The sequence below is a fragment of the Platichthys flesus genome, chromosome 18 (assembly GCF_949316205.1).
Source record: "Platichthys flesus chromosome 18, fPlaFle2.1, whole genome shotgun sequence".
NCBI lineage: Eukaryota > Metazoa > Chordata > Actinopteri > Pleuronectiformes > Pleuronectidae > Platichthys > Platichthys flesus.
Window position 1 is genome coordinate 295,988 of NC_084962.1, and position 13,410 is coordinate 309,397.

The following is a 13,410-nucleotide window of genomic DNA, read 5'->3' on the forward strand; positions in this document are numbered from 1 at the left end:
AAACAATTAAAAAAGAAAAGCAAATTAAAATACTCAACCAATTCGTCAATAAATGCCCTGATCCAGGATGTTTTGCCAGAGAAAAAATGGCAGAATAATTGGCCAAATCAAACACTAAAATATAAGCACAAACTATATTAGATTAGAAACACAAGCATGTGACATTTATTCTTAAATGCAGTTGTGTATATACTAACACCTCCACCCCTTTTTTGTAAGTAAGTATAAGTACAGATAAGTTCTAGAGGCAGCATTTTTACATTATGTGGTAAACAGAGTTTTTAAAATAGTTCATTGTGTGCTGCAACAATAACAGTCCTGTTAAATACGTTTAAGGTATAGAGTATGTCCTTTTTGTAGTGTAAATTTTAACAAAATGTTGAGTTGGCAACTAACTCTTTGACCATAAATCAATAAAATAAATTTCACATTTAAAGAGGTTTATAAAACAATATTCGCATAACAAGTGCTTTCATTTTGTATTTGACTGACAAACACACTCACACAGACACACAGTTCTGTCCCCTTGAGAGGCTAGTGAGAGAGAATAGCTGGTGGCAACCTGACCAAGTTGTAATGAGGAAAAAATGTACTTTCTTATGTCTTACTGTCCACAGGACCTTAACTGAACAGTCACTTGCCAGCTTAGCGTTTCATTACTGCAAGCTTCACATCTATCTGCTTTTAAATCTCCAGCAGAGATACCTTCTTCTCTTTTGCAGTTTGGCGGAAACTGTCTGATTTGGTGATGAAGGTCAGTTTGCTTGTAGCTTCTGCTTTCTCAGCATATTCATCTGCTGATTTCTGAAGTGCGCTGATATCAGCCTCCATTCTTGCCCTTTTCTTTATCAAGTCATCCAGCTCTTCTGTGAGGGCCTTTCTCTTCAGGTCGATCCCTTTCCTTCTTTCTCTTCTCTTTATACAGGCACCCATGGAACCTTTGCCTGGCTTTTACAGCTGAAAGCAACAGCTCTTTGGTGATCTCTACCTTGTTGAAGCCCCTAACAGACCTGACATGGTTGACGATGAGCCTCTGAGCCAAAAGGGACTTCTCCTTATTCTCTACGATCATTGACTTGTTGATTGGAAATCCACGGTCCACACTGGCCTGTCCATGAGACAGGACAAGCAGCACCTTCACCACATCCCACACTCCTGAAAATGATGGTTTCGACCTCATTGTCTCATACAGGACAGTGTCCACCCGGTCTGTTTTGGGGTCAAACTACCTGAAGTTGGACTGAAGAGCAGCTGAGTCACACAACTCACTGAGCTCTCGGAGGATGTCATCGCACACTGAATGGTCTACATGTTTGGCCTCAACAAGTGTGTGCAACATTTTTCTCATTTGAGGCACACACATCTCAAGCCCTTACCCTAACCCTAAAGGCACTGCATCCTTCTCACCAGTTGATGATACACCTGTCCCTTTTTCAGCAGCTTCTCAGTCAGGGTGATCAAGAGTCTCTTAAAGTCCATCTTGATCTCTAGCACCTGCCTCTCGGAAATCTCCTCAGAAGACTTGTGTCGGTTTAGGGGGTTTTCTGCTGCAAATCCGATGTCAATCTTGGAAGCGTCTTTGTGCAGACTGCTGTCCTGAAAAGCAAAATGGAGGAGCTTCATTGTGGAGATTGCCTCCCTCAGGGTTTTTTCCTTCACAAAGCGTCCCATGAGCCCTGCAAATATTGACATGAAAATAATAATTAATTGAATATATTTCACATTTTCATATTCATTCCTGGTATGTAGATTCTGTCAGTTTAAAATTAGTACCACATCGCACTAAAGTCTATGTCTTTTCTATCACCCAGCATTTATACCTGTCAGCTTTATCAGGAACATTGTTAATGGGTTGCTGAGATTAAATTGTTGTCGGCATATCCATTTCAGCAAAAAACAGAGGGACCTGTAGGGGAGAGCTGGGTAATGTGAGACATCGGGTAATGTGAGACACCCCCTGTATCTAGACAACGGAAGACATTTGTGGTCATGTGACCATTATGTTTTCAAGCCCCTCCCATTTCTCCTTGCCATGAAGAGAAGTTGGTGCTGGTGCTGTGGTAAGTATGTTTTTTCACAAAAATGTGTTTTTTGCATTTGCATTTTCTTGCTTTGAACTTAATCAACTGTGTCAAAACAAATTGATTCAGGTAGAAAAACTTATATCATACATGTTGATGAACTTCCAACATATAAAACCATGTGATTGATGCTAGCTGAAGATTAGCCTGAATTGGTAAGAGATGTTTTTTATAAATGGTGGCTGTGGGGTAAAGTGAGACATGAAGCACAAGTGAAGTTTAATCTTATACATATTTTAGTGTAATATTACATTACATATGTTTTATTTTTAACGTCATAAACATTGTTGAAAAGCCATCATGCCAAGAAACTACACCAGGAAGATAACCTGGGGCCAAACACCCTACGCAGAGATGGAGAGTGCACCTGTGACGTCGTGCAAGGAAAGAAGTTCTTAAGAAAAGCTGGAAGGGATAGAAATATTGACAAGACAACCCTCAAAAGATTCATAAAGAAAAAAGAGAAAGGGGAAGTAAAATCAGTAGCCTGGGGTGCAGTAGCTGAGGCAAAGAGAATATTCACATAGGAGATGGAGGAGGAGCTGGCCAAACACTTGAAACAACTAACTGACCAGTTCCATGGCGTTGCTCCAGTTAAGTGGCATTTGAATACGCAGAGAAAAACAATATAATATAAATTTCCTGTTGCGTCAAAGTAGATTCAATGACCCTTTCCGATGTTGTCAGCATGGTCTCCAGATAGACACTCCGAGGCAGTTTTGGTTTAAGATCCTCTCCATTAGACCTGCGTGCACCAGAACGCACTGGCCTTCTTTTGAGCTTCCTCACGTTGTGGAAAACATCTCCCCAGGAGAAAACAATAGTTGCCTTCAGGGTAGTTTTGGCGTTCAGTTCCAAATTCACAGCAACTAGGCAAACCTCGAAACGACAGCAACCATTGCACTTGAAAATCTGAGATCTGGAGAGATACTGGAGCTGGAGATGATGGAACCCCTTTACTCCTCTTCGCACCTAGAGAGATGACCCAAGAGTCCCCACTGTGCAGGGCCCTCTGTAACTGTTGAAAAGCTGGTTGGCAAAAAGTCTATTGCCACTCACCTGTTTTACTTTGTTTGTCACTTCCAGTCTAAGCTTAGCAGAGCATGTGAACTGGCCAAGCAAAACTTGGGGGAAGCCCAGGGAAGGACGAAGAAGTGGTACGATAAAAAGGCAAAGTATCTAAAGTTTTCTCCAGGTGATAGGGTGTTGTTGCGGTTGCCACTTCCGGGGTCTACTTTGCAGGCTCAATTCAGTTTCCATATGTGATTGAACATGTCATGGGAATTTCTTAGTCAGGGACAAGTCATTACAATGTCTTTCTGGAAATTTATTCTACATCTGCCGATGGGCATCACTGTACAAAACCATGGCCTAGATTTCATACAATGAGCAATGGCATACAGAAGAAGCAGCACTTTATACATCTTCAAGCTCCTCCTAGAGAGCAACAAATGTTATCGATCAGCCTCTTTGATGTTAAGAAATAGGTGACCAATATCCTGTCACCTACTCTGTCCCAGACCCCTGGAGTGTAACATCTGTTTTCAAGATCCCTTTATCAATGTTTACAACCACCACAAATCCCCTGTGCTGTAAAGTCTTTTTTAGGTGACCCAGTGTGTAAGGAATTTATAAAACATCAGTTACTTGAGCGACCCCCTGACTTTAACAGGAAACATTTGCTCATCTTTCTAAACATCAAAGTAGTTCATTATATCAATCATTGCCCAAGTAGTAAAATTACTATCACAAGCATCAGGTTGGTCCGTATGACTATTGATGAAGACCCCAGATAGGAAGGGTAAATTACATCTGTTACGTTAATCTGTGAGAGGAACCCGGCTGTGCTCTCAGAAGTAAAGCCTTTTGCTTTGCTAAACACTTCAATCTCTGTGGGACACTGATGGTGTTGTGAATCATTAGGTCTCTCAAGTTACGCTTCAAATTCAGCAATCTTCGCTAATTTGGATATTCACCTTTCTTATGTGAACTCTTTATATCGATCTGACATCATTGAAGTGAATTGAAGCACCATTGTTCTCCAGCATTGATATAGGTGATGTTAAGCAATGTCCTTACAGTGTAAACCCTGAAAAGCCTAAACTTATGCATAAGGAAGTAAATAACATGTTGCAGCACGGCTTTGCTGAACCTAGTGCTAGCCCATGTAGCTCCACATGCCTGCTGGTGGGCTGGAAGACTGATAATACATTTAGTTTTTTGTACTGACCTTCGTAAGGTTAATTCTGTCACCAAGCCTAATTGCGATCTTCTCGCTCAATTAGATGACTGTATAGACAGAGTAAGGTCCCTTACTCTGTCTGAGGAAGACCCTTCGGCCCCTGCTGCCTCCTCTCACTCACTCTGCTTGATGATGGGGTCATCAACACATATGAAATACTGCACATTTGTTGAACGAACAGTGTGCTTCCAAATGCCCTTTCCGGGTCGTGAGCTTACTCCATTGTAGCAAATATTCATTCATCTTTGTTTGATATTATCATTGTGTTATTTTCTCTCCCAGCGATGCCGTTCATCACCCTGAGGAAGACCCTTCGGCCCCTGCTGCCTCCTCTCTCTCACTCTCTGCCCAGCCTCCACGCCTCATTGAGCTGTTCATTCCTACACCTAAGCGGTATTCAGGGGAATTGGGGGCTTGTGATCGATTCTTACTCCAGTGCTCCCTTTGTGTTTCAGCAGCAGCCTGCGACTTATTCTAGGGATCCATCCCTTCATCGGATTACTATCGGGTAAGGCAGCTCAGTGGGCTACAGCTTTATGGGAGAGAGGCTCATCTATTTGTAGTTCATGTTACTCTTTCATAGCTTAGATGAGAACACAAGAACCACAGTCTTCTCTCCACTTATTGCCAGATTGTTCAGTCACTTCAGTCGTATACTCTCTCAGGCGCTTTGAACTACTAATGAAAAGTTTTATTTGTATGTGTGATGGAAATTCATCTTAAGATTAAGATATGTTTATTCATACCAAACACATGCACAGACATGCACAACACACCCATGCAATGGCAGGCAAATTCAACCTCTGCCTTTAACCCATCTGTGTGCAGGACACACAGAGCAGTGAGCGACCATGTACGGCGCTCGGGGAGCAGATGTTGGGGGAGTAAGGTGCCTTGCTCAGAGGCACTAGACAGGGTAGGGAGACTCTTGGATTTTTGGACAAAATCCAGGTTCGTCTTTTGTTGTCTCTCCGTGGAGTTGAACCAGAGACGAACCAGAGACCTTCTCTGCCCATAGCCAAGTTTCTGCCACTAGACCACCGCCTCTTGAGATTTGAAATAATGAAATTCTCAGACTGGATTTGCCTTTGAGTCTTTATAATAGTAGGCTCTGCAAAGTTTACACAACAAGCACGGATGCTTGGAACTGACCGCAAGTTCACAAAAGCCAGAACTTATACAAATGAGGCGTTACATAACACATAATATGAAAAAAAGAAGACATGAAAGACGATGAGATCATCCTCTGTGTCTTATCTGCTCTGTCTGTCCGTCAACGGTACCAGTTGGAAGAAAACCATCACCGAATAAGGGTTCCATCCTGTCAGGAAGACAGTATCACAGCAGTGAGACAGCTAGTCCTTTTCTGTTAATAAGGAGGCCTTCTCCATTATGTTACAAACAGTTTCTTCTAATTAATGTTGTCAATACTGTTATCTTGTTGATGCGTTCAGTTACATGCGACATACATTGCACTTCTGTCCATCCTGGGAGAGGGATCCTACACAAGTTGCTCTCTGAGTTTCTGCATTCCCCCCCCAACCCTCTTTTCCTTACATTCAAAAGCACTTGAGCGTGCTATCTTTAATCAACTCTCTTCGTATCTTCACCAGAAAAACCAGTCTGGTTTCAAGGCAGGCCTCTCAACTCCTTGCTGTCTCTGAGCAACTTCACGCTGCTTGAACAGCCTCTCTCTCCTCTGTCCTAATCCTTCTAGACCTTTCTGCTGCATTTGATCTGGCTAACCACCGAATCCTTATTTTCTCCCTTCAGGATCTGGATGTCTCAGTCAACTCTCTTCATGCTCTCATCTTTCTTCAAAGACCGCACTTAACTTGGAGAGGATATATGTCATAACCTTTTTCTCTCACTTCTGGCGTCCCTCAAGGTTTCGTCCTGGGTCCTTTCCCCTTCTCTCTGAATAGCAACTCTCTAGGCGCTGTTATTTACTCACGTGGCTTTTCCTACCACAGCTATGCAGAGGACCCCCAACTAATTCTCTCTTTTCCCCAATCTGAAACACCGGTAGCGGCACGAATCTCTGCCTGTCTGACTGACATCTCTCAGTGGATGTTCGCTTACCACCTGAAATTAACCTTGACAAGACCGAGCTACTTTTCCTTCCAGGGAAAGGCTCTCCCATCCATGACCTTACTATCTCCATGAACAACTCAATGGTAGCAACCAACCAAACTGCTAGGAACCTGAGTTTGGCTCTCGACTATCAACTCTCCCTTACTGTCAATATTGCTGCAACACCCCGCCTGTGTAGATACATGTTGCACAACTCAGTTTTCAATCAAAGGCGATTGAAAACATCCCCTTTTCAATCGGAAGGCAGACTTCACACAACTCTTATGATTCTTACAATCAAGATCAGACCGATTCCCAATGAGCAGAAACCCAGCCAGTAGATGCATGACCAGTGGGCGTAAAACCAGCAGTTGTTCAACCGTCAACTCAGGTGGGTTCAGATAATGCGGATGGTGGGCAGTATGTTCGTCAGTGTGCTGCTAGTGATGGCTGTTCTATGGTACGTAACCTCAGTTTGTGAACGACGTAGAACAGATGGTAATGGACACCCAACTATGCAACCAAGCCGAGGAGTGAGCAAGAGATATATTTTCCGCCATGGAGGTTAGGGCTGTGCTCCAAAAATCATGGCGATATATCGTGACGTCGTCATGCCGATGCGCGCATCGATGCAGATGCTACTGTATCGATATGGCATCAAATGCTCTGACGGCCGTCTTGAAAACAAAAATTCACCTATGGTGCAGTGCACGATAATGCCAATAGGTGGCAGCATAGGCAAAAACAGCACATGGCTCAATTCAAAACAAACAAGGAAGAAACACAAGAAAAACTGGCGGAGTTATTGCACGAGTTATTGCACGTGAAATGCCAATTTTCAACCAAGATCCCAGCAGAACCTAGACTGGTCCTACCGACTGAACTACGAGTCAAAGTGAGAAGATAGGGAGAAGCTATCCTAATCATGACCTAAGTGACTGAAGGGGAGAGGGGTCAATCCAGAGGGGAGGACGACTGTGGCAGTGCCCTCTCCCCTGCATGTCAATACGAAGGTGATTACAGAAACCTCAGAGATGGATAGTGTAAGGGTGTGAAGAAGAAAAAAGAGATTATGGACATAAAAGCTGTTTTAGAGAGATTTGCAAGAGATGTGCATTTTGGTCCAATAGCCACCACAGATAGACGACAAGCTGTCGAAATTGATCAAGAAGATAATGGAGGCATTTTTAAAACTTAATCTGAAAAGGTTTGGGTTTGGACAATATCAATGGAACTATCTGGGGTTTCAGGTCTCAACTGATCTGAGACTCTTGGAGGGTAACAAAGAGAATCTGGAACAAATATATCCGCCAACATCTCAGAACTCACTGCAGAAAATCTTGTGACTTCGTCACTATGTGAGAGACAATGTTACGAGTTACAAGAAAAATGCCAAGCCATTATGGGTATGTCTAAATGTAGTGATTTAAAATGGTTCAGAGATGACAGTTAATGTCAATTTGGTTCAAAACGTATCCAGAAGAAGACGGGACGGGATGCTGAGATATCAGAAAAAAATGACAATTTATTTATTAGATGCAAATGATATAAAACAGACTGCTCAGACATTAAAGTGACATGTGCAAAGGTTGGAAAGGCTGGCCTGGACTTGATATAAATGACAGTTTAAAAAAAGAGAGAAATTAGAGGCTCCAGACCCAATTGTACAATGCTAAAATATTAAACATTCAAAACCAAACACAACACACTTTAAGAAAATCACTGCAAGCGATATACAACAACAAAATTACAAAAGAGGGCCTCTACTTTATGGATTCAATAATTCACCACCATTCAAGTCACTACCACTGAATTGTACAGTCCCAGTCAACCATATATATTGCACCTTGCCATAGAACAAAACAAAATAAAACAAAACAAAAAAACAAATAATCAAACCAAATAATCTAAATGAAATCTAAAGTGGGAAAAAACAGTGACCGTAACAATTTTGCTTGAGGCAGCCCTATAAAACAAACATTTTATAGTTAGGTCACACAATTTAAACACGTTTATAATATTTAAAAATATTTACAAACATAAAACACATCCTTATCTCATACCTTTAATTCATTAAAATAAAGCAGGGACAGCGTGCATCCACGGCGACGCCGACACCGTCGCACACACACGCACACAGACACAGCTTCACGCTGGGATCTAAGGACAAACTTCAGTTACTATTTGCGGACACTTTCTTTGTGATCTCCATTAACATTACATAACTTCCAGCAACTTACCGCAACAAACAATTTCGACCACACGTGCTGATCTCACGCTAACCTTCCGCACACACCCACAGGACCGGCAGTGGGGAGAGAGAGACAGAGGACGAGCAGGAGAGCTAAGGTGTCCCTAAATAAACTCCTCCGCCTCCCCGCAGCCTATAGGAGTTGCCGTCCTGTCAGGTTAATTAACACATCCAGAACGGGGAAAATGACACTGTTAAAAGTATAAAACTTTTTATTAAGAATTGACCCGTTACATAAAGAAGGGAAAAGGTTCTAGCAAAGGCTGGATATGGACTGCTACTGATAAACACCATCTTGCACTAATAGGTGACAGCGATATTGCCCAACTAAACTGTAGAAAAGGAACAGTCAAATCAATCTCCAAAAACAGTCTGTATTTCTTGTAGATAGATAGATAGATAGATGGATACTTTATTAATCCAAAGGGAAATTCAGAAATTTGTTTTGTATTTCAACCTGCCAGTATGGCTGAATGGCTGGGCAGATCCAAAATATATGGAAAGGATCTGCCAGCTGTACTCCACATTTCCTACAACAGAGACCCGTTCCTGCTTCATCTGTTTGTACACATTTAAATTTGGCGGTTATGAAATACCTTAACAGATTCCGCCAACAGAATTCACTCCAAAGACCCGACCTGGTAGAAGTGGACTACACAGAGCACATATTTGACCAGTCCTCCTCCGAAATGACAAGTCGGTTTGAGTATAATTTTGAAACAAGTTTGCGGTTGTCCATATTTTTATACATGTCAATAAATATGTCAATTAAACTGGCACCACATTTTTCCTTGGATTTACTCTCATTGTTAAAGTAGTTCCTGGTTTGTAAATACCTAAAAAAATTCAGTTTTTATAAACCATACATCTCTGACATTTTATGAAAACTATCCAGTTCTACCTTTGATGAAATTGAACATTAAGAAGTGATGCCAATTCTATGCCAATATCTAAACCTCCCATCAATCCTTGCCGGATTTAAGTTCGGTTCAAAAGCGACCAAGCTCAACAGTCTAGACCGTTTTTCAAATAGTGGTGATCTACATTCCTTAAACCAGATTTTAAGAGGAACTTTATTCCTTTGATTTAAAATTTTAACATGCTGCTCATACAAGATTTTGCTACCTAATATGGATTGTAGCGGCATATCTAGTTGTGAAGTTTCCAAATCTTTCCATTTTGCTATATACACTGGGTTATAGCAACATGCTAGTGATCTTAATTGTGCCGCCTTGTATAAGTCTGTGAAACATGGTAATGATCTACCTCCTTTTTTCTTTAGAAAGTTGCAGTGTTTTGAATTGAATTATTGGTCTTCTACCCCCCCATTATGAATCTTAATATCCACCTATACCATTCGTTAAACTGTTGCAGTGGTACTACAGCCGGCAAGAATTGAAAGAGATACAAGAGTCGGGAGAGCACATTCATTTTGATTGTTTCTATTCTATTATGCATATCTAAGGGCAGTTGGGACCACCTGTCGATATCTGCCTTGATGTTTCTACTTATGGGGCCATAGTTGCTATCATATATTTTGGAAATATCCTTAGGTATTTGAATTCCCAGATACTTAATGTCTGATGAGGTCCATTTGAAACCAAATCTATTTAGCATGTCTTTCTGAGGGGTGTAGTTATAACTTAGAGTTTCTGTTTTCTGTACGTTTAATTTATATCCAGAGTAAGTTCCAAAATCTTTTAGCGAGGACATCAATCTGGGAATGCTGACCTCTGGTGTCGTAATAAAGAGAAAAACATCATCTGCATATGGACAAATCTTCTGCTCTGGACCTCTAATCATGACGCCTTTTAACACTTCATCATCCCTGATTAACTGTGCCAGGGGCTCTATAAATAAAGCAAGGGGGGGGGGGGGGGGGTTGAGGGGGAAGCCTGGCGGCAGCCTTTCTCCAAGTTGACAACCTGAGAGAGGTATCCATTCATCTTTATTCTGGCCTTTGGTGAGGAGTGTAGAGTTCTGGTACAGTTGATAGAATCATCCATAAAGCCAAATCTTCTCAACACCAAGTACAGATATTTCCAGGGAACCGAATTGACTGCCTTTTCCGCATCTAAGCTAATCACTCTGGCTCCAATATTCCCCTTACTCACATGATCGATAACGTGTAGCACCCGTCTAATATTATCTTGTGTCTGTCTTTCACGCACAAAGCCAGTTTGGTCTGGATCCAGTAGTTCTACTATTATATGCTCTAACCTTTTTACTAATATTGACGCATTCAAATTGTATTCTATATTGAGTATAGAAATTGGTCCATATGCGCTACATTCTTTTCTGTCCTTCCCCTCCTTATGAATAACCGAAATGATTGCCTCCCTCCATGAACCTGTTGGTTCACCTTTTTTGTGTATAGTTAAAGCAATCAAAAAGCATAGGCACTATTTGATCCTTAAAGGCCTTGTACCACTCGGCTGGGATGCCATCCGTACTCAGCGCTTTATTAGCTTTTAATCTAGAGATTGCTTTCCCTATTTCCTCCATTGTAATCTCTGCCATCAGGGCTTTGTTGTATCTGTTCTTCACCTATAGAGGGTAGATCCAATGACTCCAGAAATGAATTTATTTCCTGAGGGCTAGTTGTATTTGGTTCCTTATATAAGTCTCTATTGTAATTTTCAAAAATTGTTCAATATCCTCTAACTCAGTGATTCTCAAATGGGGGTACGCGTACCCCTGGGGGTACTTGAAGGTACTCCAGGGGGTACTTGAGATTTTTTTTTTATATATATAAAATTAGCATCCATTCAAAAATCCTTGAAAAATTGTTATTTAACAAATATTCAATAAAATATAAGTGTAAGTTCATGAACTAAATTTTATATTCAGTAGGCTTTTCAATTTAGTTATCCTAAAAAAACAGAGTCTCCCCCATACCGATGGTTTGACCCAACCTGGCACACGCCACCTGTCATCACCTGTCATCACCTGCCTTGAAAACTTCAACAATGGAGTCGAGTTGAAGTGCAGCAGCCATGCTGCTGAAACACGGAGGGACAAGTCCCAAAGAAGGCGAAACCAGAGCAGAGAGCCTTCCCTAAACAACACCGTGAGAGCTTGTGCCTCTTCGGAGGGGCGCTAAAACGTAAAAGTTTTCCGTTGTGAAGTTAATGATTCATAACAAGAAGTCCGCGTCTCTTTCGGTACCCTTTCAAAATAAAAGCATGTAATACAAAAGCGGAAATGAAATTGTATGACCTTAAAGCGAGCAAATATTTCAAAATAAAATAACAAAGACACTTCAATAATATTAACAATAACATAGATTGGGTTATTTACACTTTTAGTTTTTTCTGTGGGGAGAGATTAGCCAACAGTGGCATTAAGCCACCACATCTTCAGTGGTATCTCCAGACAAAACATGAAAGTCATGTTGGTAAGCCACCTGAGTTTTTTAAGAGGAAACTTTCTGAATTCAGGTCATCTCAAGACACGATGCGAAAAGCCTCCCAGAAGCAAACGGAAACAAGCTACCTGTTTTCTTTTCGATCCTTAAAGAAGATATTTTAAGATGATAAATATTTAAAAAATATGTTTTGAGCTAATCTTTTATTTAAAACTAAGTTAATGATTTATTTTTTGGGAAGAGTGTTTAGCTATAATTAAGTTCATGAGTTCAACTTGAGAAAATATCTTTATTATGATCCCAAAAGAGGTCACTTTAAGTTGATAATTATTTTGAGGTGCACAAATCTTTATTTATATTGAGATAATAATAAAAGTCTTTAGTTATTTTTATATCTTTTTATTTCGAAATAGTTCAAGAAAGACCACTACAAATGAGCAATGTTATGGACATTGATGGAGTTTTAAATTTGAATGTGTCTAGTTACAAGGCTTAATAAATCACATTACATCTTTCTTTCAACCAAAAATGCTTTGCGCTGGTTAGGGGGTACTCGGCAGAATTTTTTCTTCGAAGGGGGTATGTCACTGAAAAAAGGTTGAGAACCACTGCTCTAACTTATGGCAAACTTTCTTAGTTCCAGGGTCCCTTATTTCATATATGGAGCTGTGCTTGTTGTTTCCTTATCCTCCATCCCAGAAGCTTCAGGGCCCTTGGTCCATTCTCATAATATCTCTGCTTTGCAAATTTGGCTTTTTTCTCTAATTCCTCCTCACATAGTTTGTTTATTTATTTTCTGACATTTCATGTTTGATCTAGAATACAAGGTTCCTTACTTTCGATGTGTTCCCTCTCTAAAACGTTAAGATTCTCTTCTAAAACCCTAACCCAGTTTTTTATATCTTTCCTTTTTTCTGTGTGAGGTCAATGCTATAAGCTTTCCTGTGATCACTGCTTTTGCAGCGTCCCACAGAACACTTGGCGATACTTCCCCATTATTGTTGTTGTCCATATAACCTTTAAGTTCCTTCTGCACATATTCCTTGCATGTCCTGTAATTTAAGATGCTTGTATTAAGTCGCCAAAGCATGTTTTTCTTTTTATTATCCAGATGCACAGTTAAATAAACAGCTGAGTGGTCAGAAATGTCTCTGACCCCTTTCCTACAATCTTTAAGTCTGTGTCTGTCTGAGTGGTAAGTAAAAAAAATAGTCAATTCTTGAGTATACCCCTTTTCTTGCTGAATAGAATAGTTTTTCTTTTGGGTGGAAGTCCCTCCATAAATCGATCAGTCCAGCTCCATCAGCTTTTTTTGTTATCCTGGCATTAGGAGTGTTTTAGAAGAGTCATGCTTAGGTTGTAACTGAATGTTCCAATCTCCTCCACATATCAAAAC